Here is a 25,653-nt window from a genome sequence, read left to right on the forward strand (position 1 = left end):
TAAGGTCCCTTCCAACCCAACCATTCCATGGTTCTATGACCTTTAAGGTCCCTTCCAACCCAACCATTCCATAGTTCTGTGACCTTTAAGGTCCCTTCCAACCCAACCATTCCATGGTTCTATGACCTTTAAGGTCCCTTCCAACCCAACCATTCCATAGTTCTGTGACCCTTAAGGTCCCTTCCAACCCAACCATTCCATGGTTCTATGACCTTTATGGTCCCTTCCAACCCAACCATTCCATAGTTCTGTGATCTTTATGGTCCCTTCCAACCCAACCATTCCATGGTTCTATGACCTTTAAGGTCCCTTCCAACCCAACCATTCCATGGTTCTGTGACCTTTATGGTCCCTTCCAACCCAACCATTCCATGGTTCTATGACCTTTATGGTCCCTTCCAACCCAACCATTCCATGGTTCTATGACCTTTATGATCCCATCCAACCCAATCATTCCATGGTTCTGTGATTCTATGACCTTACGAGAATATGGAACATAGTAAGGCCAGAGGTTTATATTTGGAGGGGAATCCAGAGAAAGTTTCTTCTCAGCTGCTTATCACTGATTTCTGAACTCCATACGTTGCTGGACTCATTTTTTATTTATTTCTCCTTGCTGGTGGCTTGCAGGATCTTTTGCTAGAAGTGTATCTCACTTACCTCAGACCATTGCTTCAGTTCTATGTCTTCTTGCTTCTCCCTGAGGAATGTGAAAATAAATGGTGAGGATGGATTTATAAAAGGTGTGTGGAAAACAAAGAACCAACCTGGGATAATGGTCTGTATTTCCCCAAAGCAGGGATTTGTGCTTGGGGGCAAACTGGTTTCTCCTGGGATCACCACCTCCCCATGGGTGGGGGGTGTTAGCCCAAGTCAGCAGTGTGGTCAGCCCATCATTAGTTTAATTCTCTACAAGATGACAAGAAAGTCCTCGTTAGACGTGATCTTAATCTTGACACTGATGTTAATTAGCCCTGAATCATTGTTAGAAGAGTATGGAGCCAGGCAGGAAATGAGCAAAAAGCATTACTGGGGGGAAAAATCTCTGATTTCACACTTCAGGGCGTAGGGAGGGGAAGCTTTGAAGTTGCTGTGTTCTTGCTGCAGTATAATATATTAACATTTTGGTTTTGGCTCATGAAGTACTCTTTTCCCTACCCTCAGAAGCATCGGATGTAATTAAGCTCAGAAGCAATGGTTCTCTCCAGCTCTTTCCTGTCAGCTGGGTGAAATAGCACAGAAATGGTGGATTTTTTTAATATTAAGTTTTTCCTCTTAGCAGAGGAATAGCAGCGACAGAAATCCACTAACTCAGGGCTGCATCACCCCTGAGAAGCAGAGCATCGCTAGTTCTTGTTCAGTGCTGCTGCACACAGACCCAAGCTGCTTTCAGTTTCTTATTTAATGGGCAGCATCGTGACCTGTGTGTCTGCTCGGGATGCAGCACTGCTGGGGAGGTGAGTTGTCCCAGCAGCAGCAACGCAGAGCTACAGCTCTGTCAGAAAGCAGCGCTCAGTGATTGGTAATGGCCGCGAGCCATTGCAAAGGAGGTTTGCAGACATCTCTGGAGCAGTTGTGCGATTTACAAAGTCGCTTTCAACCTCAAATAGAGATTTTTTTTTCATATTTGCAGGCTTTTTTTTTTTTTTTTTTTTCCCCCTAGGTTTTGCAAGCGTTTATTTAACACAAAAGCAAGGCCCTTCCCTGCATAAAGGCACCTGCTGTGGGGCAGCTGGAGCACTGACCTCCCAGCACTGATGGCAGTGCCACCATCTTCCAGAAACAGGGGAAGGGCACCGGAGCCCTGACCCTCCCCTGGCACAGCAAAGGATATGAATTTTTAATTTGTGTTCAAACTGCTTGCACAGTGTCATTGCCTGGAGATAGAAAGCACGTGGCCTCGTTAGAGAGGGTGATAAAAGCTACTTTATCTCAAGTGTCTGGACTGCTGCATTTTTTCCCTTTTTCCTTTTAATCTGATATTCTGTGCTCACAAGCCCAGATGGGGCAGATGCCTCCCAGTTCAGACTGATGTGTTTTTTCAGTGAAAACTTGCCTGTTTCATAGGATGCTCCCCAGTTAAACTGGAGTAGAAGCTGAAGCCTCAGCTTGTCACAGACCTGTTTGAGTGTTTATGCATCAGCAAGGCACGAGGCCATTTGTTATTCCCATGTCATTTTGGTGGTTCTTTCTAACTAAGGATGCCTGAGTGATGGAGGAGCAGCATGACAGTAGGAAGATGCAATCCCCTTGCAGGTGAGCAACCTGTCAGGTTGTGGGAGGTACAGAACAACTGCTAGAAGTGCTTGCATCCACAACCCAACCCCTCCCTCCAGCCCCTGTGCAGGTTACTCCTCCTCAGGAGCAATTAGGGCTTTTGGCACTCGTGTTGCAGTCTTTCACCTGTGAACAAATATTTTGCATGCTGTGTGGGAAGGCAGCTTTGTTCAAAGATGTGAGTAGTGTGATATCCTATTACGTACAGCCACAAGCGAGGCATCTGTGGATATTCAAGCAAGACCTCTGCTGAGCACACTTTAATATTTCCCAAGAGTCTTTTTCAGATTGCACCACTCTCAGTCTGTGCTTTCGTGGCCTCTCATCATTCTTGCTGGTCCACGTTGGGACTTTCTTTACAATTCTGTTGAGATGCAGTGTCTGGTATCAGGACATCCACAGTGCTTCCCTCTGCATATCTGGTGAGGAGGATCCCTCTCTGTGCATGGCAGAGGGATGCTTGGTCATACAGCAGCAACCCAATAGCATCCAACTCTGGTTCTGGAATCCCGAGATCCTTTTCCTAAAAATAAATAAATAAATATGATAATAATAAAGATCCTTACAGGTTGCTAGTTATTTCCCCTGTGACTTGTCATTGATTATTCCTGCCTTTGGTACTGTTCACCCGTCATTCCTGAATTGTCTTTTTTCTTTTTTCTCTTTATTTTTTTTTCCAGACCATTTCTACTCCTTACCAAGACCATTTTGAATCCTAATCCTGGCTTCCGAAGTACTTGCAGCCCGTCCCAGCCTGGTATCAGCCGCACTTTTAGTAAGCATACCATGTTCCATCATTGCAACCCATTCTGATAACAGTGAATTGTGCTGGACAGTCCCCAGGACACCCATGTCCAGCACTGAGCGTGCCCTGTAAGAGGTACAAAAAGCAACAAGGCTCCATGGGATGATTTGTGTCCCAACATGAGAGATGTTATCAGCCCCTTTGAAGTTTTGTCATGAGAAATATGTTGATTTCCCATGCGATGCTTGAACAGTGTGGGTTTTGTGCAGGGCTGGGAGGCTGAAAGATCTGTGCTGTCACAAAATCAGCACACTGGCTTTCTCCTGAGCGTTTTGTTGTGTTTTTGCTCTCCTGTCTTCTTGATGGAAAGCCCACCTTCTGTTCAGACCCATTTTGTCCAGCTGTTGGTGGTTAAAGAGCTGCAGTGTTGTTGGTGGTGAATGTGTTAACAAGCTGCCCAGAGAGGCTGTGGATGCCCCGTCCATCCCTGGAGGTGTTCAAGGCCAGGTTGGATGGGGCCCTGGGCAGCCTGGGCTGGTGTTAAATGTGGAGGTTGGTGGCCCTGCATGTTGCAGGGGGGTTGGAGATTCATGATCCTTGAGGTCCCTTCCAACCCTGGCCATTCTGTGATTCTGTGTTGAAGGAACGTTTATGTGTTGTGCTGAGGGACATGGTTTAGTGGGAAACGTTGGATGGTTGGATGATCTTAGAGGTCTTTTCCAACCTTGGTGATTCTGTGATTCTATGAAGGGTGATACTCCAGGATTCATGGATTTTCATGGAGTCTCATAAATGGAGCTTTATAGACCAAAATTGTATTTATAATGGAAAGGGGCAGAGCCAGATGGTGCCCACAGAGACCAAAAAGAGAATGCACAGCCAGTGCATATGTCCCTGTAGCAGTCAGTGTTCAACAAATCAGAAATTAAAACAGAAACAGTGGAGGAAGCCCAAAGGTGATCAGCAGCAAATGAGCTCAGATGAGAGGTAGCATCTTGTTTCCTTGCAAGGGAAGAGCATAAAGCTGGGTTTTGCTGTTAGCTGCACCTCAACGTATGTGTTTGTCAGAGCAGCTCTTGGTTTCATACTTCTCCTTCTCTTTGACATCTGCTGTTTCTGGGAATTTAAGTTGGAGCAGCTCATCTTTCATTTTTGACTTCACCAATGTGATTTGAATGAGGATTTCCTGCCTTTCCTGTGTCATAGGCTCAGAAAAACCACTTGCATGCTGCAAAGAGGGAAACTGAGGCACAGAAGGGCAGCACTTGCATTAAGCCCATAGAGTGAGGTTGGAGGAGAAATGCTGATTTCTCATCCCTTCCTCTGTGATCTGTGCCTTACTCAAAGCTATGAGGACTTGAGAAGAAATGGAGTTCTGTGAACACAGGCCTGCAGTGTGGTGTTTTCAAGGACACCAACTACATAAAACTGATTTACTGTGGGAGAAGAAGCCTTAAATATCCCCGTAGAGAGGACATAATGTGAATGATTTTGTGTTTATTCATTGCATTTCACTGAGTGGATGAAATCTCTCCTGACTGTAATTGAATTATGTGTGGATTTGCTATCTAGCATGGTGGTGTTAAAAGCAGGTGCACAAAGGGATTTCTTTCTGGAGAGGGGAAAAAACTGCTTACTGTTGCAGTCAGTGATTCCTACCACTGCAGTAACCCTAATCAGATTAATTATGGCTCATTTATCTGTCTGGCTTTAATTTATAAAAGCAACATGTCTAAAGAGTTTTGTTTAAAACCTCTAAGAGTTTCAGTAATATTTTAGCTTTCTTTCACGTGGTGCAGTGTATCAATATGTGACTTTGAGGGAGATGACACTCCAGCACTTAGACCCAGCCACTGGCTCTCATCTCCTCTTACATCCACCTCCTGTCACCATCCCCATCCTGCTCACGCAGAGTTGGCCCCATTACCCCCCATGTGGGTCCCTTCCAACCCTGGCAATTCTGTGATTCTGTGCATTAGGTGGGATGGTTGGTGGCCCTCCGTGTGGCATTGGGGTTGGAGATTCATGATCCTTGAGGTCCCTTCCAACCCTGGCCATTCTGTGATTCTGTGATGTCCTCACCCCAAATTCCTCTCTCTCGTTGCTTCTTTTTTCAAATCTCATACCAAATCTCCCACTCTGGCAGCAGCCTGGTTCTGCTTTTGATCTCCTGTAGGACCCAGACCGCTGTCTGTGTTGCATCCTTGCCCCATCTCACACGCGGCTTTTTCTTTCTGTAATTTTCCACTGGTGTGTCTCACCCAAAATCATAGCTATTCTCACTTGCATAAGCCACTTGCTTTTCCTGTCTCTCTCTCTCTCTTTTTTAATGCTTCTTTCTTTTGCTATTTTCCATTTCTGAAGAGCTGTTTAGATTTTCACAAAACCAAACCGTAGGGCACTGCATATGTGCTTGCCCACATGTATCTGCTCAGAGCAAAAGTTGCAGAGCAGTACTGAACAAATGGGGCACTTTTCCATCAGATTCACTCCTCTGTTTTCCTTTTGTATTTATTCACCGCTCAAAAGTGAACTTTTCAATCAAAATAACCCGAAGATGACTTTGGGTTTCACAAGACCTTTTTCCCCACACTGTTAAAGTGCTCTGCCCCTCTGTTGGTTAAATGGGAAAATTTCAACACCTGTTTTCCCTTTCATTTTAATTCAGCTCTTCTTTTTTTGCTTGGCTTCGCAGCCAACCTGTTGTTTTTGAGGTGTATCCTTTCATCGAGCTGGGATCCAACAGTGTGTTTATTGACGAATTTTCCATTTCTCATGGAAAGGCAAAAAGCACAAGGAGGCGCAGAGTGGGCAGGGATTTGGCTTTGGCAGAGATGTGATGATCCATGGTAGGTTTTGGTAGACAGCTGAGTAAGGATGTCCTCATCTCCTTGTGCCAGGAGCCAGCTGCAGCCTGCACCATCCATGCCAGGGCTGCACACGTGTTGTATTTTCAGTTTTTCCTGGCGCATGCCTCTGCACAGCAACGTGTGTCACCTTTGTGTCAGCCTTCCCCAAAACACAGAGGTGATGTTTTTAACCAGGTAATAACACACTATTTTAAGCTGCTTCTAAAAATAAAGTCCCACACAAGCTGGTGCTGCGACAGCAGTGTTTTATAGTTTAATTGTGGCTGTTTTCTTGGGATGATTCATAGAAAGAAGATGAGCTTTACTAGTTTTACCCCAGGGTGAGGCGACGTTGGTGAGTTGCTGATTGTAGTTGAAAAGATCACATTAGCTCTACAGTAGCTGGCTTTTCCCTTAGGGCTGAAGCATCGTGTTGAACACTGGATAAGCTTTCTTTCTCGTAGGTGTCTAACACAAGGCATTCCATAGATGGAGAGCATCCTACAGTGCTTTTGAGAGTTGATGCCTTTGTCACATTCAGTGACAAATAATGGCCAAGGGGAGTAATGAGGAAAGAGATGGTTTCTCTGAGAAACAAGGTGGAGATTTAAAACTTACTGCACAGCTCAGAGCTACAGGGAGAAATGCAAGAGCCAACAGTATGAGGTGAGGTGGAGGGAAGCATTACAGAGATATCTAGAGAGCAGGAGATGACTCTGCCCTCCCACACTATCATCAGATATCTCAGCATCTGGGGCGGGAGCAGCTTCTCTGCTGGAGCACATGGGTCAGGCTCATTCTCCTTTTAGTGTTAAGAAGAATGAGTCTTTGTTGAGCTACGTCATGGCTGCTCCTTGCCCAGCCAGCTGCCCCAACACCTCACAGAGAAAACTCCTGCCTCTGGCCCAGTGCAAAGACCTGACATCCCCTGGAGTTAGTGTGCCCCAGAGATGATTGAGGAGTGAATGAGAGGCAAGGAGAAAGGGCCAAAGGTATCCAAAAAGCAGGAATGTCTCAGGTCCTTTTAACAGACTGCTGAGATGCCCAGAGATGTGGTGGAGACACATAAGATCAAGCTGGACCAGGCTTTGAGAACCGGGATGGAGCTGTAGGTTTCCCTGTTCAGGAGTGGGATCAGATGGCCTTTAAAGGTCCCTTCCAACTCAGACAATTATGATTCTATGAGACAAATGCCAATAACCACAAGTCTCTTACACCCGTGAGGGTGGTGGGATCTCAAAGCGGTCACCTTGAAGTCAAGTGCCTTTGAAACACCAGATTTCTCAAGAATGGTGATCTCCAGTCTACCACCTTCCACACAGCAATACAAATGCCAGCCATGCTAAAAGCAGCATCCATGAACCTCCACCTCCTCGCCTTCTCCTATCAATACAGCACTCAGATCTTGGTGGCACCTCCAGGCTCCTGTCACCTCGCCAGGCTCCATGCAGCATTAACCTGCAGCACGTCACACCAAAGCAATTGGCAATCCTGCTGTCCCTCTGGAAGAAGCAGTAAGGCTTCAGCACAGCATTCAAAGGAGAGATTGCTGCATGGGAAGTGGTAGGAAAGTCTCACAGTATGTTTCTTTAGAATGGAAAAAGAAGCTTATCATGATGAAGGAGGCAAAACAGGACGTTTGGGTGCAGCTCTGCTGTCAGCTTGTCACACAGTGCTTCCCCAGGATCCTGAGCTTGCTGCTGTAATGGGGAATGATAATTTCTTATTTCTGTGAAGTTGTCAAGGGTTTGCTTGGTGTTCCCTCTGGGATGCTGGGATCAGAGAGACTTCTCAATAAAATTGTCAAGTTTTGAACCGGCAGTTGGGATGGGAGCAGAGGGTTGAATTGGGCCAATTTCCTATTTACTGTGCGTTTTGGGAGTGGTTGCCTCAAAGGCAGCAGTCACCCCGGAGCAAAAAAAAACCAGTTAAAGCAAATTAGAATTGTTATCAAAGGAAGAGCATGCACAGTGGGACGTGAGCTGAGGCTGAGCAGTGTTTTTACTTACAAGGATAAGGCTTTTTTACTGGGTGTTTCCTTCATTTGTCATCATTAAGAAAATGACAGTTGGAGTGAAAATTAAATACTCGGGGGAAAAGAAAACAAAACAACATCGCAAACCAGCAGCCTTTCAGCTGATGATTAGATCTGCCCTGGTTAGTGCTACTATGGTGCAGCTCTTTCAGCCCTTTTGTCCCAAGGAGGGAAGGAAATCATCCACAACAACACCGGAACATCAAAGCTGATGAGCAAGCAAAAGGATAAAATCACTGAGAAGAAAAGGAGAGCCGTGATCTCACCTGTCTGTAATGAAATTAAAGGCTTGTCCCTCCAGTGTTGCTCTTTGGGTTTAAGCAGTGCTGGGAGTCAGGATGCTCCAGTGCTGTCACCCAAGAGTTAATCACCAGATAATTGTCTCCTTCTCTTTCAGAGAGGAGTTTTCTCGTGGCAGCCTGCAGGGTTGTTGGGTAAGATGCGTGATTGTGTGTTCTGGCAACCGCTTTGCAATGTGAAATAAACACCCTTCCCCATAATAGCCTTCATTGAGCATTGTGCCTGAGAACCCATCGTGACACACGGCAGCACAGGGCCGGGGAGCTTCCTCCTTCCACAGCTCAGCAAAATATTTATACAGTGTCTTCGGGTCAACCAGTGCCTCTGTGCCGTGGGCTGAGCTGGTCTCAATGCCTGCCCCTGCCCCGAGTCCGTCCTGAAACAGCAAGCACATCCCAGCTCTGTTTAATCTATCAGCCAGATGGAACCAGCCTCGCTTCCCTGTTCAGTTTACTTTTTAAATTGCTATAATAGCCCTGCAGAGTTCTTGTTGCTTTAAGTAACTGGAACAGAACTTTAAAAACATCGGCGCACAGAGCAGCACCGGTCCTTGGGATGTGGAGCCAGGAGGGGGACTGCAGGGCTGCATTCAGCATTGGGTCTTGGGTGCTCTGTGGTTATTAGGCCTTGCAGTTGCTAAGGAAAAAAAAGTCTTTTTCTTGATCGTAGTACTTAAGAATAACATTTTTCAAATCTTGGTGCTATAGAAAAAAAATGTGTTTTGCTGTTGGAGGAATGTCAGCTGCTTTGCAAAGAATAGAAATGCCTTTTTTTTTCCCTGTTGACCATCAATCCCATAAGGTCTCAATGGCCAGAGAAAATTATGATGGTGTCTGGCTCCTGACCATTGCTGCTCACCAAAAGCTGTTCCACAGTGTCAGCCCTGCAGACCACAGAACCAGTTGCAGCTAGAAAGCTCGTGCTCAATGTATAGAAGGCTGATTGAAAAGAAGCGTGTTTCCAAGAATTCTCTGTGTTTTGGTTTGTGTAAGGTCTAAAATTTGAAATATGTTTCTCTTGCCCCACATAGATCTCAAATAGTAATTGTGGGTGGGGAATTGCAACATATATGGCTGGTTTTAGGGAGGGCATGCGGAGATCTGGTCTTGACCTTGTGACAGGCAGGGTATTTCTCATTGAAAAGCAAAACCAACAAAAAAACCTTATTCTGCTGTTCAGTTTTACTGATGCAGTCTTTGGGCCGTGAAGCCAGACAGAGTTAAACTAGAAAACAGGAACAGAATCTTAGCAGAGCAGTCGGTCAGTGGAGCACCTTCACTGAGAACTGCTTTGTGTACCATCATTTGCAGTCTTTAAATCAAGGCTGGTTTTGCTTTTTGTAAGGGATACCGAGGGTCAAAGTAATGATCTTGATGCAGATCTTGATGCAGATATGGCAGAGAGTTCTCTGGCCTGTGCTGAGCAGTCGGTCGGACTCTTTTCTTCATCATGCTGTCTTCTGATCTTCATATTTGAGGGTCTCTGAGGACCACGTGAGATCATGGCATCACCTTTTGAAAACCAAATTTGTAATCTTCCTGGGAACACCCATTCCAAAGAAATCAAAGACCTTAAATGTGATGCAATTGTTTTCCTGAAACGATCTCTCTGTAGTAGCATTTATGTTTTCTGCTGTTTTGTCTAGAACTAAGAATAGGAATTCCCAAAACAAACTCTGCACTTACTGCACACCAGTTCATCACTGATAGCCCACGTAGCCTCTGCTGGTCACAGTGTTTGCTTTGTGAGCTGTTCAGAGCCTAACTGTGAAGACAAACAAGCTCTTGTGGAATTATCATGCAGTTAGTGTGTTTTTAATTTAACACTTTTGCATCCAAGCTTGAACTCACAGAACTCCCTCCTTCTTGGATGATGTTTTGTTTTCTTTTTTTCCTGAAGCCCTCTTCTTAACCTTCAGGTTTGGTTCTAAGAACACCACTTTACTTTTGCTGTAGGAAGGAATGCTATCTTCCAAAGTGACTTTTAGGAAAGGGAAGAAGGAAAGTATGCTTCTCTCTTGCCAGCAGTGCAGTCATACCACTCATCTTCTCAAGCATCCTCTCCATAACAAGAGCAGGTCCGTGTCTTTATGTGTCTCCTCCCACACGGTCCTGTTGCACGTGAATGAAGGCAGAAAACTGAAAAAGGCAAATCTTGCAAGGCACAAAGCCAAAATCAGCGTTTCAGGTTCCCCAGAAGGGCTTCTACCCAAATGAGTTGCTTGGGGCACCTCACCAATGAGGAAAGGCTGAGGGAGGTGGGCTGTGTCAGGATTGTGCACTGAGGTTCTTGATGAGAGCTACAGCCGGAGAGCAGAGGAGCGAGGCTCCTGGGTGGCCCATGGCCAGCAGCAAGGTGCTGGGGGAAGCCTAAGCTCTTGTCCTCTCATGACTCGCTCTTGCAAGCGTTGCAGTGCTGTTGACCTGCACTGGGGCTGCAGTGGCTTGACCGGATCTTTCTGCCGATGTCACTTGCTCTATTTAAAGCTGTGAACTCTTCCTCCAGCCCCGACCTCACTGTTGGCTACGTTAACGAGAGATCTCCCTAATGAGATGTGACTGGAGCCATCTGTTCGGGGGCAAACAGAAACCTCACCCGTCCCCTTTTTCTGAACCTGTTCCCCACCGTTTTATGCCTGTAGTGCTGTAACTGACCTGCTCAGACAAAGCCAGCCTCTGTTGCCTGCTGCCTAAAGCTTGCAGAGGTAGTAGCCATAAAACAGACTCACATCAGCAGACGAAAATCAGGGCCTAAGGAAAGCTATTCTTTCCTGCCCTCTAATGCTAGGCATAAAGCAGGAATGCTGGCCTTTCAATAATGTGTTGTCTCTTCTTCTTCTTCCTCTTTTAAAACCAAAACAAAATTAAAAATCCTTTCCTGGAAAGACTGGAGGCAATTCCAGACTCGCCTGATCTACAAACATGGCACATTGAGGCAGAGGTCTCATTACAGTGCTTGGTGCTTCGGAATGAGGCAGTTTAATACATGGACCCAGCAAAAATAACCTGCCGTACATAATTCAAACTACCTTTAGGTAAAGTTGGAGGTAATAATAACCATGGCTATTTCTCAGCAGCCCTCTATCCAAAAAGCTGCTGCTTAGAGGCTCAGCCCTATGCTGAAATTCTGCAAAAGGTTCTTGCTGCTCTTCTTGCACCAGGAGAACCCATTGCAACCCTGGTGTGAGGCTGGCTGGGTCTGGCCAAAGTGTCTGAAAACACCAGGATATCAGCACTGCCACAGACTTCTCTTGCTATTTCTCATGATGCTGTGGCACAGCCAGGAGGAAAGAAGGATGTTGGCTGGATATCGGCTTTGCCAACCATCATGAACCTGGCTTTTATTTTTATTTTTGTTTGTTTTAAGCAGCCACGTGATCTCAAGTTTAGCCTGCTGTGGTCTTTGATAGAGAATTTCTTGCTGATGCTAAAATAATGAGGGCTTTTTGTGATCTCTGAGCAGCTTAACCTATAGGAGATTTCATCTTACAGTTTTTGAGGAATTCTTTCTCCTGAGGCTTTACAAGGCAGAAGGTTTTTGGATTAGTAGCTGAGGTAATTCTTGGATCTAGAATCTCTGTGTGTTTAAGAGCTGTTGCTTTAATTTCTTAGAAAAAGGTGACCTGCTTTATAAAAAAAACACAACACAAACCAAACAAAAAAAAAAAAACCAACCAACCAACATCAGGGTGGAAGTGTTAATGAAAATCCTTATCCTTTATTTTCTTGCCAAAGACAATTCTTTTACAAACATTTTGAAGCCCATGAGGTTTCTCTTGAGCCCTGTACTAAGCAGAAGGAACATTATCTCAGATTTCCTGTCTGTGCACATGGATACATCAACCTTCTTCGGTAGGGATGTGAAACCAAGCTTTGAAAAATATTTACATGCATTGAAACCAGTTTTGACCTCCATAGCATTTCAGTAGTGCCATTCCAACTCAGAGCTCGGCTGAAAAGTGCTAAAAGGTGCTTTAAAGGTATCTGTGGCCACCAGTGTGAGCTCATTTCTAATTAAACAGAAGCCACACTTTATTTCAGCAGAAGCACGATAATAAATGTACACACAATTGGCTGATTCTCAATTAATTAGCTATTAGAAGCAAATTCCATAAGGCCTATTAGGATTAGAAAGTGGAACTTGGTGTCACTGAAGCGTTCTCATCCTCCCGATCTGCATTAAGATGTCATTTTGCTTATGGCTCTGATGTGCTGCGGGTAATTTCTGCAGGATATCCATGTTCTGTAGGAAAGGTGTGCACAGATCCCTTTTGATGTGAACGTCTCCAGGTATGGAGCATTTACCACTTCTTTGGAACAAGTTGCTCGTAGAAGTGTAGATGCTCCATCCTTGGAGGCTTTCAAAGCCAGGTTGGATGGGGCCCTGGGCAGCCTGATCTGGTGGGGAGCAACCAGCCCACAGCATGGAGTTATTGCACCTGGATGATCTTGAAGGTCCTTTCCAACCTTATCCATCCTATGGTCCTGTGATTCGGAGTAAGCTATGAAACTTCCCCAGAAATGGGGACTCTCAGCATCTCCTTTCAACCCACCAGTTCCATCTGCAACTACTTTCATCAGACAGGTTTCAGTGGCAGATTAAATACTAATAAAATTCACCAAAAAATGCCTTGCTTCTCATAGATGCCGAGGTTTACTCAGACAGCCAGGCTTTTTGATGTTTTTTTTTGTTTTTTTCCTAAAACTTCTATCCATTTTGACACATTTTTTCATTACAAATTGACTTTTAAAGCCAAGAATGCACACTGTATCTAAGACATGGAACAGCTTCCCCTGCCCAGTCCACCCCAGCCACAGCAGCCCATTGGGAGCCCGTTGGAAACAGTGGTGCAGAGTAAATATTTGTTGCATCCTTGGTGGGAGTTTTGGGGAATTTTTGATTGATGTTTTGTTCTAAGGTGATCTAAAAGAATGGAGGCTCTGTGCTGTAGAGATGTGGGAAGCCCTGCTCTGTTTGTTTTCCTGCAGGGTGGGCTGGTGCTGCGGGTTCCTGAGGAACAGGTTGATGAGGAAAAAACAGGAATAGGTGAATGCAGTGCCAATGGGGTCCCTACCTAAATATTTGCATTCATCCATAAGAAGCATCTGTTAATAGCAAGTCAATCACCTGGAAATTTACCCAAAGCCATTCTGCTTCTCATTAAGTACTGGCTCGTTTCATTTGCACAAGGTGTATTTTTGTATGTGCATACAGGGGCATTTTGTGATGACAAGGAAGGAAGCAGTGTCCAGACTTGATTTTTTTCTTCCTACAAAGCTACCAGCATTGCCTCCAAACTCAGTCATCTTTTTTTCGTTCTTTCCCATTAAACAAATTTATATCTTGATTTAAAATTATTCCTCTTTTCTATCACTTGGCCTTTCCTATCAGTATGAGAGCTCAGAAGGTGACACTCTCCCAAATCTTCCTGCCTGGTGTGAAGAGCACCAGGGTCTGCTGATGGTGATGCGTCCTCGCAGTGTGCAGTGTGGGAGCACTGATGCACATCAACATGTGAGCACACAGAGCTCTTTCCTGATTTTTCTTGTCTGGGCTCCGTGGACGGAAGCAGTGATTCTCTGCATCCTGCTTTTGCATCATCCTTACTCTGAGAATTAATAATGCATGTGGATATCTGTATTATCGTTCTATCCTTATTACATCACTTAGGAAGCTGGTTAACTCAGTGCATTGCTTCCAGGGCTGGAACCCTCCGAGCAGAGAGAAAGCAGTTGGGCAAGACAAACCTCCTGTCAACAGGCTGTGGGAATTTCAGGCTGTGGTTGCTCAGAAGGGTTTATGGGATCTGTAATGATGAGTCCTTAGATTTCAATCAGATTTCAATGACATATGGTCATCAGCCATGCAACCTGGGGTGATGCTGTTGGGTAAGGCAGCCAGGATGGGCTCTGCTTGGGTTTCCCCGTGTGTCTCCCAACAAAGCCCTAACTTTTTCTAGTCCCACTGAAGCAATTGAAACCTCGTGAGGACCTGAAGGCAGAAAAAGGAGCTTCCTTTCAGAGGGAGGGGGAGGAAACTGCTTTCTTCCAGATGTGAGGAAGCTGCAGACCAAGGAACTCATCCTGGGTAGCATGGAGGTAGCTCTCCCTCTGGGTAGTGCAAGAGATGGGTCTGTGTCAGTGGAGCTCCTCCTGGAGTTACAAAAGTGACAGCAGGACCCAGCCATGTAAAAATGAAATCCTTTGGCTCTGCCCAGTGCGTGGTTTGCACAGGGCTGTAACCCAATCCCATCTCTGGAGCCAAGCATCCAGGGCAGGTGGCCCACTGCTGGCTGTGTCCCCTCGCTGGGACATGGCGCAGGGCTCTGTGTGCAGGGTGACCCGGCCCGGCCCACGGCTGTGACAGGACAGGGAGCAGCTCCCACCTCTCAAAGCCATTGCTGGAGGACATCTCACTCCCCTGGGGACAGAGGTGCAGGTCAGTTTCATTACCCTGAGACTGCTCCAAGGCTTTGAGCATCCGAGGGATGAGATTTGTTTGCTCTAATTTGCTCAATTTTACTGTATTTTTGATAGGACTTTTTTTTCATTTTTATTTTTTTTTTTAGATAAGTTCTTTTTTTTTTTTTTAAATACAGAGATGTAGGTTGGAGTTAAAGATAGGATCCCTTCCTGCATGCCGTGATATTAGCTAGTGGTTGGCAACCCTGCACATAGCAGGAGGGTTGAAACTAGATGATCATTGTGGTCCTTTTCAACCCAGGCCGTTCGATGGTTCTATGATATTCCATTTTATTGGGCAGAAGTTCATTGGGCTTTCTGCTTTCTTTGTGCCTGGGCATTTTCAGGACTTCTCCATATCTCATAGATGCTCTTTCCATTCCCCTTTTGCTTGCAGCTCCCTGGGCAATGGCTTAGCAAAGGACTGAGCCAGCAATGAGCCGCTCAGCATTGATCCTCTATCAGCACAGCACTCTTAAAGCCAAAGCAATGGCTAGCTCCATGGCAGCAGTGCTTTATCAATACTTTACCAGCCTGATTCTTCCCTTCTGTACATAGGGGGAAAAAAATAAGCCAGCAAGCTGAGAGGGTGAAACTTTTCAATCTTTTCATGGTTTTTCTTTTTGGTGGGAGCTTTCTGCTGAGCGTGCGTTGGTTTTGCTGAACGCTGCAGTGAGCAGAGCCATCGTTTGTCCCTGCGAGGAGCTCTGCAGATTGTGGCCTGCATGCTTTTGGCTTATTTCGACATTGTGCATGTCAAATGTGATACTCCAGATTTTCCTGGCTGCCTTTCAAACACCTCTCACCTTTACCAGGGACTGGCGTTAAACTGTGGAAGGATGCAGCGCTGCGTGTGTTGCAAGACTTCGCTAAAGCCCTGCGAATTCACTTTGTTTTCCCAGAAAAGGAAATGACAGAGATGCAGAGATATTTAATGATTTTACGTTTAAATGAGAAAACATTAAAAGGAAAAAATATATATATATTGAAAAAAATCAATGTGTACATGCTAGCGAAGCCAAGCATCAGAGCCTTGCAGCTGGCATGGCGCATCAGTGGCTTGATGGTTGGACTTGATGATCAAAGAAGACTTTTCCACCCGTAATTATGATTCTGTGATTCTATGATTTTATAATTCTATGATGATTTTATGATTCTAAGATCTGCAGGGCTTGGTTCCGCTGTCCCATGGACTCACAGCTGGAAGAAGAGCACTCAATTCTGTAGATCTCCAGAGGGCAGGAAATCGAAACTCCTATGTGTAACCATATATAATCGGTGGGAAAACAAAAAAAAAAAAGAAAGAAATAGGTCAGTGGCAAAAAGGGCACTAAAAAGGCTGTATGTATGTGGCAGGACTGAAAGAACAGTGAACCCAAACCAGCGAAACCTCAGCAGTTGTTCTTTTGTCAACTTGCCCGAGCTGTGCGCTGTTACCCTCTTTGAGGTCTAAGCACAGAGAGATGCAAATGCATTCTGGAGCGGATGCTTTGCATCTCCATTTTGCACAGTCAGCTCTGTGCAAAAAGAGGGGGCCTTACCGTGGCCTTGGAGTAGAGCAGTTCTTCAGTGATAGGCAGCAATGCAGCTCCCACTTGCAGAGAGAGGTGCGTTTGCATACAGAGGTTTTTTGTAGCATTTCTTCCCCTTGTGTATTCAAAGCAAACTGGAAGCGTTTTGCAGTGTCAACTTGAAAGATCACTTTGTCGTTTTGGCGAGGTTATACAGTGATTTTGGAGGCTGCTTGAATTTGATTTTGCTGAGGTTTTATTGTGTTTTGCTTAATTGCTTCTGTTTTATTGTTAACGAGACAAAGAGCAGTTTGCAGAATAGCTTGAGGAGTAAAATTATCCAGGAGCAGAGATGAAATGCGAATGTTAGAAGTTGCCTTGCATTGTTTGTGCTGTCTTTAAACTCCTAATTCAGTTTTGTTCAGTCCTGCAAACCTGGAGGCGACATCACTGCCCCATCTGTGTCCTGCAAGGACATCCTTGGGGCAAACCCTGCACCTGGCTGCAGGATGAGTTCCCCATGGAGAGGATGAGCCATGGCCCGTGCTTGGTCAGACACCCCTGCAGTCCAGTTTATTACTTTCTCCAGCCTGAAAAGAGAAGACTTGCAACCTTTTTGTAGAGCTTGCAGTTCATAAGTACCCTTATGAAGCAGAACCATACAGGAGTGATGCAGTCTGACGTGGGGTCCAAACCTTGAGTGGCTAAAATCTGTGCATGTAGAACACTGAGGAATATTCTGCAGTGAGAATTAATCTTAAAATACACACAGCTGCAGTTCCTTGCTGGTGGGATAAACCCAGTCCTCCCAGGTGGGCAGCTGGGAGTCGGGACCTGGGACTCACCCACTGCAGGGTGAAATAACCAGTGTTGGGATGAGCTTGTTTTCATTTTGGTCATTGCTGTAGGGTCCATTTTTTTGCACTGATAGCTAAAATCACTGCTGCAAACTGCGGATGCAGACAATGTGCTCTGCCTGCAGCACCAGGCTCTGGGGTGGGGAGTGTATTTGCATGGGACTTTACAAGATGTGTGCAGTGATGAACAAAATAAGCCTGGTCTCCTACGCATGCAAAGCAACAGCTTTGTGACCTGGGCTCTATCTGACTGCAGCAGCTCTAAGGCTGCAATTATACACATAACAGATGAAGCCAGGATCAATCTTTTGACCCCGAGGACCAGTGGCATGGGAGCACATTGCTCCATGGGGGTGTCCAGGTTTTGCATGCAGTCTTGCAGAAGGGCAACCTTTGCTTTGAAGCACCATTTCGCTTCTCACCTGCTGAAATTACCTGGGACACACGGCATACCTGGGTTTTGCTTTTATGTTTCTGTTATCTATCAGTGAGTTGGTTGAATTTAGCACAAATGGAGAAGTGAGAGGGCAGCAAGACTGCTGAGCCATGGCTCTGTGCATCCATGGCAGGAAGGAGAGGCAGTTCATCGATAAGTCAGGGGAGGGTCAAGGGAAACCATTTTCAGCTGATCTCCACAAAGCTTGCTGGCCAGGAGACCAGGGGCTGCGGGATTGACTCAGACCTCATTCCCCACTGATTCACCCTGCAATTATGAGATTGAGCAGAAATCGTAAACTCCATCTGAACTGTAGTTGTCCTTTTTTTTTTTTTTTCTTTTTTTTCCCCCACTCCTGTGGTTTGAAACTATGTAGAAACGTTTTGGAAGGTTTCTCAATGCATGAGTTTAACCCTAAGTCTCAGCAGGGGGAAGGTATTACTGGGGAAAGGCAATTACTGCTTTAGCTGCATGCAAGTCACATTACCTTTGGAAAGAACCACCCTCTCACCAATAGCTGGCTCAGGGTTTGGCAGGTCTGGAGCATTGAATTCGGATGAATTTTGAAAGAATCATTACACAGCAGTAGTTTCAAAATATTAGTTCACTAATGACTTCTTTGCACCAGTGAGTGCGTGAGAAGTGAAAGAAGCAGAGATTGTTACAGTCCTCAGGAGGGATGTGATGGTGATGCACATAATCCCACTTCACAGCCACCAGTGCTGTATGGCTCTTAAGGGTCATCTTAAAAATTGGGAAAGAACTCCGTTTTCTTGAGTTTTGTGTGTGAGAAAGCAGGATTAGGTACATTACAAAAAAAAAAAATCCTCTTCTGGGATATAAGAGTGGTGTGTTGGCATTACCTTCCTGTCTGCAGGAACACAACTTCAAGTCCTTAATGATGGAAGTGAGGTTACTGCAGACTGCTGCTCCCAAGCGTGTGTTTGTGGTGAGATGGAGCTGCCCACTGCTCTACCCAGAGGTAACAGTGTGTGGGCAGAGCTGTGTGCTCTGGGGTAGCACAGCCCTGTCTGGTCTTCTGCATCTGTGGGACCGGGAGGAAGGGAGCTCTCAGATGGTGTTTTCCTTGCCCGGGTTTGTGGGGCACAAAGCCTCTCTCCATGCTGCCCATTTTCCAGCAGTGCTGCTGACTAGCTGCATTAATTAATTCTCTTTCAATTTGGATGCTTTCGCGGAAAAAGAAAAACTGTTTTAAGCTATGAAAGCCATCATTTGTGCATGGGGGCAAAGCTCCCAGTTGTTTTCCTGCTGGTACAGATGCCCACAGCTGCCCAGGTTGGTGAGAAGGGGAACTGCTGAAGCCACATGTGTTAGAAACAAAAGTGAACCAATGCAGCATTCAATCCTTGAGTTTTTAATGAGCAGAGAAAGACTCCTGGAGGTCTCCCCGTCTGTTTCTAGTTATGAGGATACTTTATCTCTGCAGGTCTCTCCCTTCCCGTAGTATCCGAGGGCCTCACGGACACTCATGGATGACTCACATCACATCTGCAAAATAGGGAAGTATCCCCATTTTAGAAGTGGGGACTAACGCGGGTCGTAGATGTATGACTTGCCCAGTTTCACACAGGAAATATGTAACTGAAGTGGGAATTGAGCCCAAGTCACATGAGTTGAGCCCTGGATTGCTGTCTGCCCTTGGCGAGCCCAAAGCAGCTCAGCAGATGTTGTATGTGTGGAATTGGTTTGAGAAGCAGGCGCATTCATCCAGGGGTTGTAGCTGTAAATGTGAAGCTGCTGCTGCATGAAGCAGGGTCAGGTTAAGGTGGGAAATCCAGCAATGAGCTGGAGGTGAGAGGAGAGGAGGCTGAGGATGGAGCTCACCACGTGGGGGATGTGCACTTATGGACGCCCTCATGCTGTCCCTGAGGAGCACACTGGCTTTCTACAGAGCCTGTTTGCATGAATCCCTGCTGGACGTGCCTTTCTGCAGCAGTGCTTATGTGCATCTGCTCTACTTCACTTGCATCTAGGGAGCATGTCCCCTTTCTTCTGTTTGTGTTTCCTTTGTCTGCTGTGATACGTGTCACTGAGCATGTCACTGGGACTCACATCTGGATAAACTGTGGCTTGTGGAAGTCGCTGATTGCTGGGCGCAGCCCCTTCATCAGTGCTGGGTATCAGCAAGAAATATATGTGATTTTGCTCTTGGTGCACGGAGCTCAGCTTTGGGTCTGTCCAACTGGTGGCTCTTCAGCCATAAAGCACGACTCCAAAGGTGCAAGCAGGGCCTTGGTCTTGCTCTCTTCTCTTCTGTTCCGTGCAGATACTGATGCTCTATGAGTGGTTTGAATTGTGCTATGAGCCGTGGTTGGGTTTTAGGATGCAAAGCCCCAGGGGAGGAGAAATTTCAGCCCTGTCCCAGAAAAACTTGGGCTCATCGCACCGTGAGTTGTGGTGGCTGCAGGTCTTCAGTGGGGCTTATAACACTTGTCCAAACTTGTTTCCACTTTGGACCTGGGATCTGGAAGGAGAAAGGGTTGTGTTCAGACACAGACATGTCACCCATCCACTGCTTCTTCCTGAGCTTCTGGGAGTTGGGATGGCAAAACAGGAGAGCAAAATTAAGCTCTGAAAAAATGACCTTTCTCTCACAGCTTGAGGACAGTCCTCAGGTGAGAGGAGGCTCCTTGCCTAAGTGTTTTGTTGTCCAGACTTACTCTCATTTAGATATTTGCACAGCCCCTTATGGGGGCCATTTTTGAGGAGGAAGAGAATGGGACTGTGGGGCTTTGAATAACATGGGCAGATCTGTGGTACAGGGCTTGGAAGGATAAGGAAGTCACAATCCAGAGCTGGACACAGCACCATTAAAAGTCAACGTGGCAGAAACTGAAGGCAGGTTGGGGGTTGTAGCAAGAGTGAAGCCCATTTAAAACTTTGGGAAAGGCAACCAAAATTGGCTGCGGTCTTCTGTTCTTTGTTTCAGAGGAGGTGCGACCATATAGGTAAGGAAGAGCTCTGGTTAGTTCTGCTCATGCCTTTGCTGTTGTTGTGGGTCTGAGCCCTCCTGCTGCAGAGTGGGTTGCACAGCGCCATTGAGCATGGGATTTGGTGATGGGCCATTGCCTTGGAGGAACTGTTTGTTCTTCCATGGAATTGCAGTGCTCATGTCTGTGAAGGAGTCTTCCTTTTCTTTGCATGCAAAGATGATTTAGTGGAGAGTTGTTTGAGTTAGGGTGGTATGGTTGGGTTGTAGTTGGACTTGATGATTTTTAAGGTCCTTTCCAACCTGAGCAATTCTGTCATTTTAGGATTCTGTGCTCAGGGTTGTTTTTCAGAGCACATCTTCACTTGGGATCTTGCTTTGTCTAAGCCTGACCCCTGTGCAGATCAGTGCATTCATGTTAAAAGCTCAGTGGAAGGTAAGTATGGAGGAACTGAATGGTTGAATGAAGTGGAGGTAGCCTAAATGTGTGCTTGCCAATGTGGTGTCCACAGAGGAGGAGAGCCATAGCAGTGTGTTCCAGCAGCGTGCACATCACCATCAGGTGAACTTGCTGCAGGAGGTGAGTGCAGTCACCAAGGGCTTCTCCAGCTGTTGGGACTCCGTTTGTGTACTGTTCTGGTTACCAAGCAATTCTTTCCATCAGGGCACCTGATGTAACCCTGTGTGCTCACTGCTGAGATGGCGTTTTAATATCCAAGCATTATGATTCCAACGTGCTCTTTCTTTTACAGGCTGAATTAAATCTTGGGCAGACGAGGGAGAGACACCATCAAAATTACAGGCTATCAAGTCCACTGTAAGTAACCTCTGCTTTTTCCTAGTGAGTTGCTCTGGATGTGTGCATTGCCCTTTGCAGTGGGCTCAGCCTGGAAACAGTTGTTGTTCTGTTCTTTGTCTGCCTTACTTTGCTTTTTCTTTGCTAAACAGCAATTTTTTTTTGCCTGGCAAGTCCTGCCAATGCTGCATCAGCATTTTATATTATTGAGCATATATACAAGAGGTAATGATCTACCAGTGCTGCCCACTATTTACATTGTGAACCTCCTTGGCCATAAATCACTTTGAAAGTCCAAGAGAGCATCTGTGCTGTCATTCAAAGCTGCAGCTGGGATCTCAGTGTGACAGTCATGATCTCCAGGCAGCAGAATGCTCTGTGCTTTGCCCGTAGCCCTATCTGCTTTGATAAGACATTGCCTTGCAGAGCTCTGTAAGAACCTAGGAACACCATGAGCCACTGACAAAAGGGATCTGGTTTCACTCAGCTTTGTCTCCCCAGATTGATGAATCTCTGGTTTAAAAATGAGAAAATGCTAAAAGTAAGAAGGGAATGTTAAAGTAAGAAGGGAGCCGTACCTTTCTGCAGAGCAGAAACAGGAGCTTGTGTTTTGCTTAGTTCATTCATTTTCACAAAACTTGGAAGAATCCAAATATATTTAACATGTGTCAGCTATGATAGACTTTAAGTTTGATGGAAGTGGGCCAAATGGTTTGAAAGTTATCACGGAGAGTGACCAGGCAGATTTTCCAGTAGCTGCTCTCACCTTCTTAAAAACAGTCTAAAATTCTGTGTGTGGAAGAAAATGCTGTCTGTTGTGGTTGGAATGGTACGGAAAGGCAGGGTTTCTGTTGGAATAGCTTCCCGCTAAGCCTGCTGGATCTCAATCTGTCTTACACAGGTCCAAACAGCAAAGAAAACCCTTCCATCTGCTGCGGTATTGCAAACAGCAGAGTTTTGCCACCAGGAGGGTTTTTAAGGAACCACTGTAATGAGATGTTTTAGTTTGCTGGAAGCAACAGGCAAGCAGCAGAAAGCCAAGCACTGCAGTTTTCCTCATCTTACTTAGAAGGATTGGGTCCTGGAGGCCAACCTCAGGGTAGATGAAGGATTCCTTCAAATGTCTTCTCAGTGACTTTCCCACCTGGGGCTCGGGTGTCACTTGTCTGCCAACTTCTGCGAGCTTCCATCCCAGATCCAATGGCAAAGAGCTTCTTCCAGGGAATATGAACAGTGATGGGGTCAGTGCTTGGCACTGGCTGCTTGGCTCTTCCTCAAGTCCTTTAGGAGGGCTTAGGTGAGGTTCAGGATTTGGTGAGTCTGTGTTCCTGTGCATCTTCACAGAAATCCATTGCACCATAATAAAATAATTCAAAATACCAACAAGACCAAAATAACATTCCTAAGCATTTTATCTCAGGTGTTAGGGTGAAACTCTGGTCCCATTCAAATTAGAAGGAATTTTCTCATTTATTTCCTTCATCAAGTTGGAAGCCTTTGTTTCTGTCTTACAAACGAAACAGGCATTTCTGTTCATGTTCACTCCATTGCACTTCAAGTAAAACCCTGAGAAATTATGTTTGAATAGAAATAATAGCTGGAATCCTCCATTTTAATGCCTGTACTTTGGATTTGGCCCCAGACATGCAATGTTAGCAGCTGGAAACCACGTCCCATAAAATCCATGTGACTTTTTCCTTAAGGATTCGCTGACATTGTGCCAGTGCTATGCATTGCCTTGCTGTGCTGATCTACAGAGAAGGCAGTGCAGAGCACAAGCTAAATGAAAGTCGATGCTGATAAGCAAAAAGAGTAGAGGCATAGCACATGACAGAGAAAAGAGACTTCTCAGGTCATGTGGAGGCAGAGATGAAAGTAAAAGCAAAAGATATGCCTTTTCTGAGAAAAAAGATGGGAGAATGGGGAAATCATGATGATAAGGGACATGGTTTAGTGGGGAAATATTGGTGGTAGGTGGATGGTTGGATGAGATGCTCTTGGAAGTCTTTTCCAACCTTGGTGATTCTATGAGTCTATGAAAATAAAGAGGCTGGAGTTTCTGAAGGCAGATTTTGTCTGAAAGAAAGAAAAGAGAAACTGAAGAAAATGAAGAAAAATAAGATGAGGGTAGGCTTTTTTGTATGTAGTGCTCCTCCTTAGCTATCTGAGGTTTTATCCAGCAGCGCACAGCAGGGTTGGATGTCCACCCTCAGCCCTTTGGAAGCTTTCATTCCCTTGTCCCACCGTGTCACCAAGCTCATAGGAAAGAAACACTCACAGTTTTTAGCTTCAGTGGACTTCATGTTTTTCTGCTGCTTTATTCCACACGGTTGAATTTTCCTTGGAGAGGTATCAATCCAGTGAAATGGTATCCAGCCAGGAGAATTATCTTTTGCCATTGCCATTCCAAGGGCCATTTCCAATAATGGAAAAAATATGTAGAAAGTAGCCTGAATTGCCCCAGAATAGTCGTACTCGCTGCTGTAGGCAGCAGGTGTGCTTGTTCCTTGACCAGTTCTTCAAATGCTAACTTTTGTGCAGAGGTCCTGACTAAATCAGCTGCAGCCCATGTGTTCGTCAGAAGAAGTCTGAACAGTTGGGATGATACTGAATCATCTCAGAAAGCTTCCTCGCAGGCCCAATTGTTTTGCACTTAGGAATGGATATAGAGCCTAAAGGAGAAAACAGAATTAACATGTTTTTCAGGCTTTCTTTTGTTGACAATTCTTAAATGTGAGTGTGCGAGCTTGTGGGAGGCAGCATTCACTTTGTGCTTGCTGGAAAAGTCTCATCTTAAATCCTCTTCCACCACTTTAATGCGCTCTGTGCGTCACGAGTGGGGCAAAGAACACAATCTTGGGCAAAAATGGATGTGATAAATCAGCTTCCCAGATGCCTTTGATCTTGAGTAAGTCCTGTGCTGTAAATACAGCACTCGAAGTGTAGCCCAGACCACACTTGGTCAGCATGGAGGAGCCAGCACTCTCAGAAAGGGATTTCAAAATGTAATTAATTACGCCTCGTAGTAATGAGCACATAAACATGAGGCACCTTTCCTAGCGAGTCAGGGCAAGTGCAAGGCTGGGAAGAAGCAAAGTTCTTGCTGGAGGAGATCAGAAAAAGGAAAGTAAAGCATTAAGATAGGAGTGAGTTTTCTGTACCTCAGTGTGGATGTCAGAGCAGAACGAGTAAGCCACTGCTCCTGTTAATAAGAGAGAACAAATCAGGACAGTCAGTGGGATGCACTGTCCCCATGGGGTCCCTCATCGGCACCTGCACCTCCCAGTGATGGTAAGGGAGGATAGGGGAATTTTACGACTTGAACCCACCTAAGGTTAGAGGGATCAATTGCATCCAAAGAATAGGCAATTTTTGACCACTCTTGTAAAATATGATTGGTTGGATCACAGAATCACAGAATGGCCCAGGCTGGAAGGGACCTCAAGGATCACGAAACTCCAGCCCCCCTATCACAGGCATGGCCACCAACCTCCACATTTAATGTAAACCAGGCTGCCCAGGGCGCCATCCAACCTGGCCCTGAACACCTCCAGTGGGGGATACTACCATATTTTTAGACACAGCTGAATTAAATTACACCCCACATCTGTTCTTTCTCATGGAATGCGGAGCATCCACAGGATTGTAGGACCAGATAAATAGAGGATTTTGCATAAAACACAATGGACCTCTTCTGCTGGCTCTTTGTTGTTGCTGCTCTGGATAAGGCTGGGCTATTGGGCAGCTGAAGTCCCCTGTGCCTCCCTGTTTTGTGTGGTTTACTCTTCAGCCCCATCCCTGCGTTCTCCCCTGTATGGGGCAGTAGGAAAGCAGCAGGGCTTTGAGCAAGTTCCCATTAAAACAATGCCATTCTGTTGTAGCGAAGCAGAGGACACTTTCATAAGGAAGATACTTGCTTTTCTATCTCACTGTAAATCATACGTATCAGTTTGCTTCACTTAAAAAGCCCCATCCTTGGGAGCACTCCTCCCACTTTCTATTCCATCTCTTGGTGATGCTGTCTTCTTTCAGTGCAATCAGAGTATTTCCTCTCCAAGTGCCTCATTAGTAGCTGTATTTGATGACAAGCATGGTAGGTTTCGTAGAGCTTCCCGTTGTAAGGAGGGTTTGCCTTCATAGACAAGCAATTTCAACATCCTGCCCATATGAAATATGTGCATAGTATAGAGCTGGACTTGCATCATTGCTTGGCAGCAAAAGGCAGGAAATTAAAGCAACAAAATTTCAGTAAAAGAGTGCATGTCCTTTCTCTTTGCCTGCTATTGTTGTAAGTGACACAGAAGATTACTGCAAGCTTAGGGGCGGATTTCATGCAGAAGGATTTGCTCTTTTTCATCAGTGAATGTATGTGCTGCATTAGGCAGTGCTTTGTGTATAGTCAGTTTTACTGTGTAGTCTGTTTGGAAGGGAAGTGC

General features: G+C 45.6%; 1 protein-coding gene across 11 annotated transcripts in view; it reads left to right on the forward strand.

The window, feature by feature from the left end:
- Positions 1-25,653, forward strand: part of HIVEP3 (HIVEP zinc finger 3) — a 216,248-nt gene that overhangs the window by 133,805 nt on the left and 56,790 nt on the right. For 8 of the 11 annotated variants that reach the window (XM_090124023.1, XM_090124026.1, XM_090124027.1 and 5 more), the window contains 2 exons: positions 2,958-3,052; positions 21,174-21,238. The gene's annotated coding sequence lies outside the window, so the exon portion shown is untranslated. The remainder of the gene's footprint in view (positions 1-2,957; positions 3,053-21,173; positions 21,239-25,653) is intronic. The other 3 variants (XM_031595084.2, XM_031595085.2, XM_090124029.1) reach the window with 1 other exon arrangement.

Source organism: Phasianus colchicus, chromosome 24, assembly GCF_987193195.1.
Source record: "Phasianus colchicus chromosome 24, bPhaCol1.hap1.1, whole genome shotgun sequence".
In the NCBI taxonomy this organism is placed as follows: domain Eukaryota; kingdom Metazoa; phylum Chordata; class Aves; order Galliformes; family Phasianidae; genus Phasianus; species Phasianus colchicus.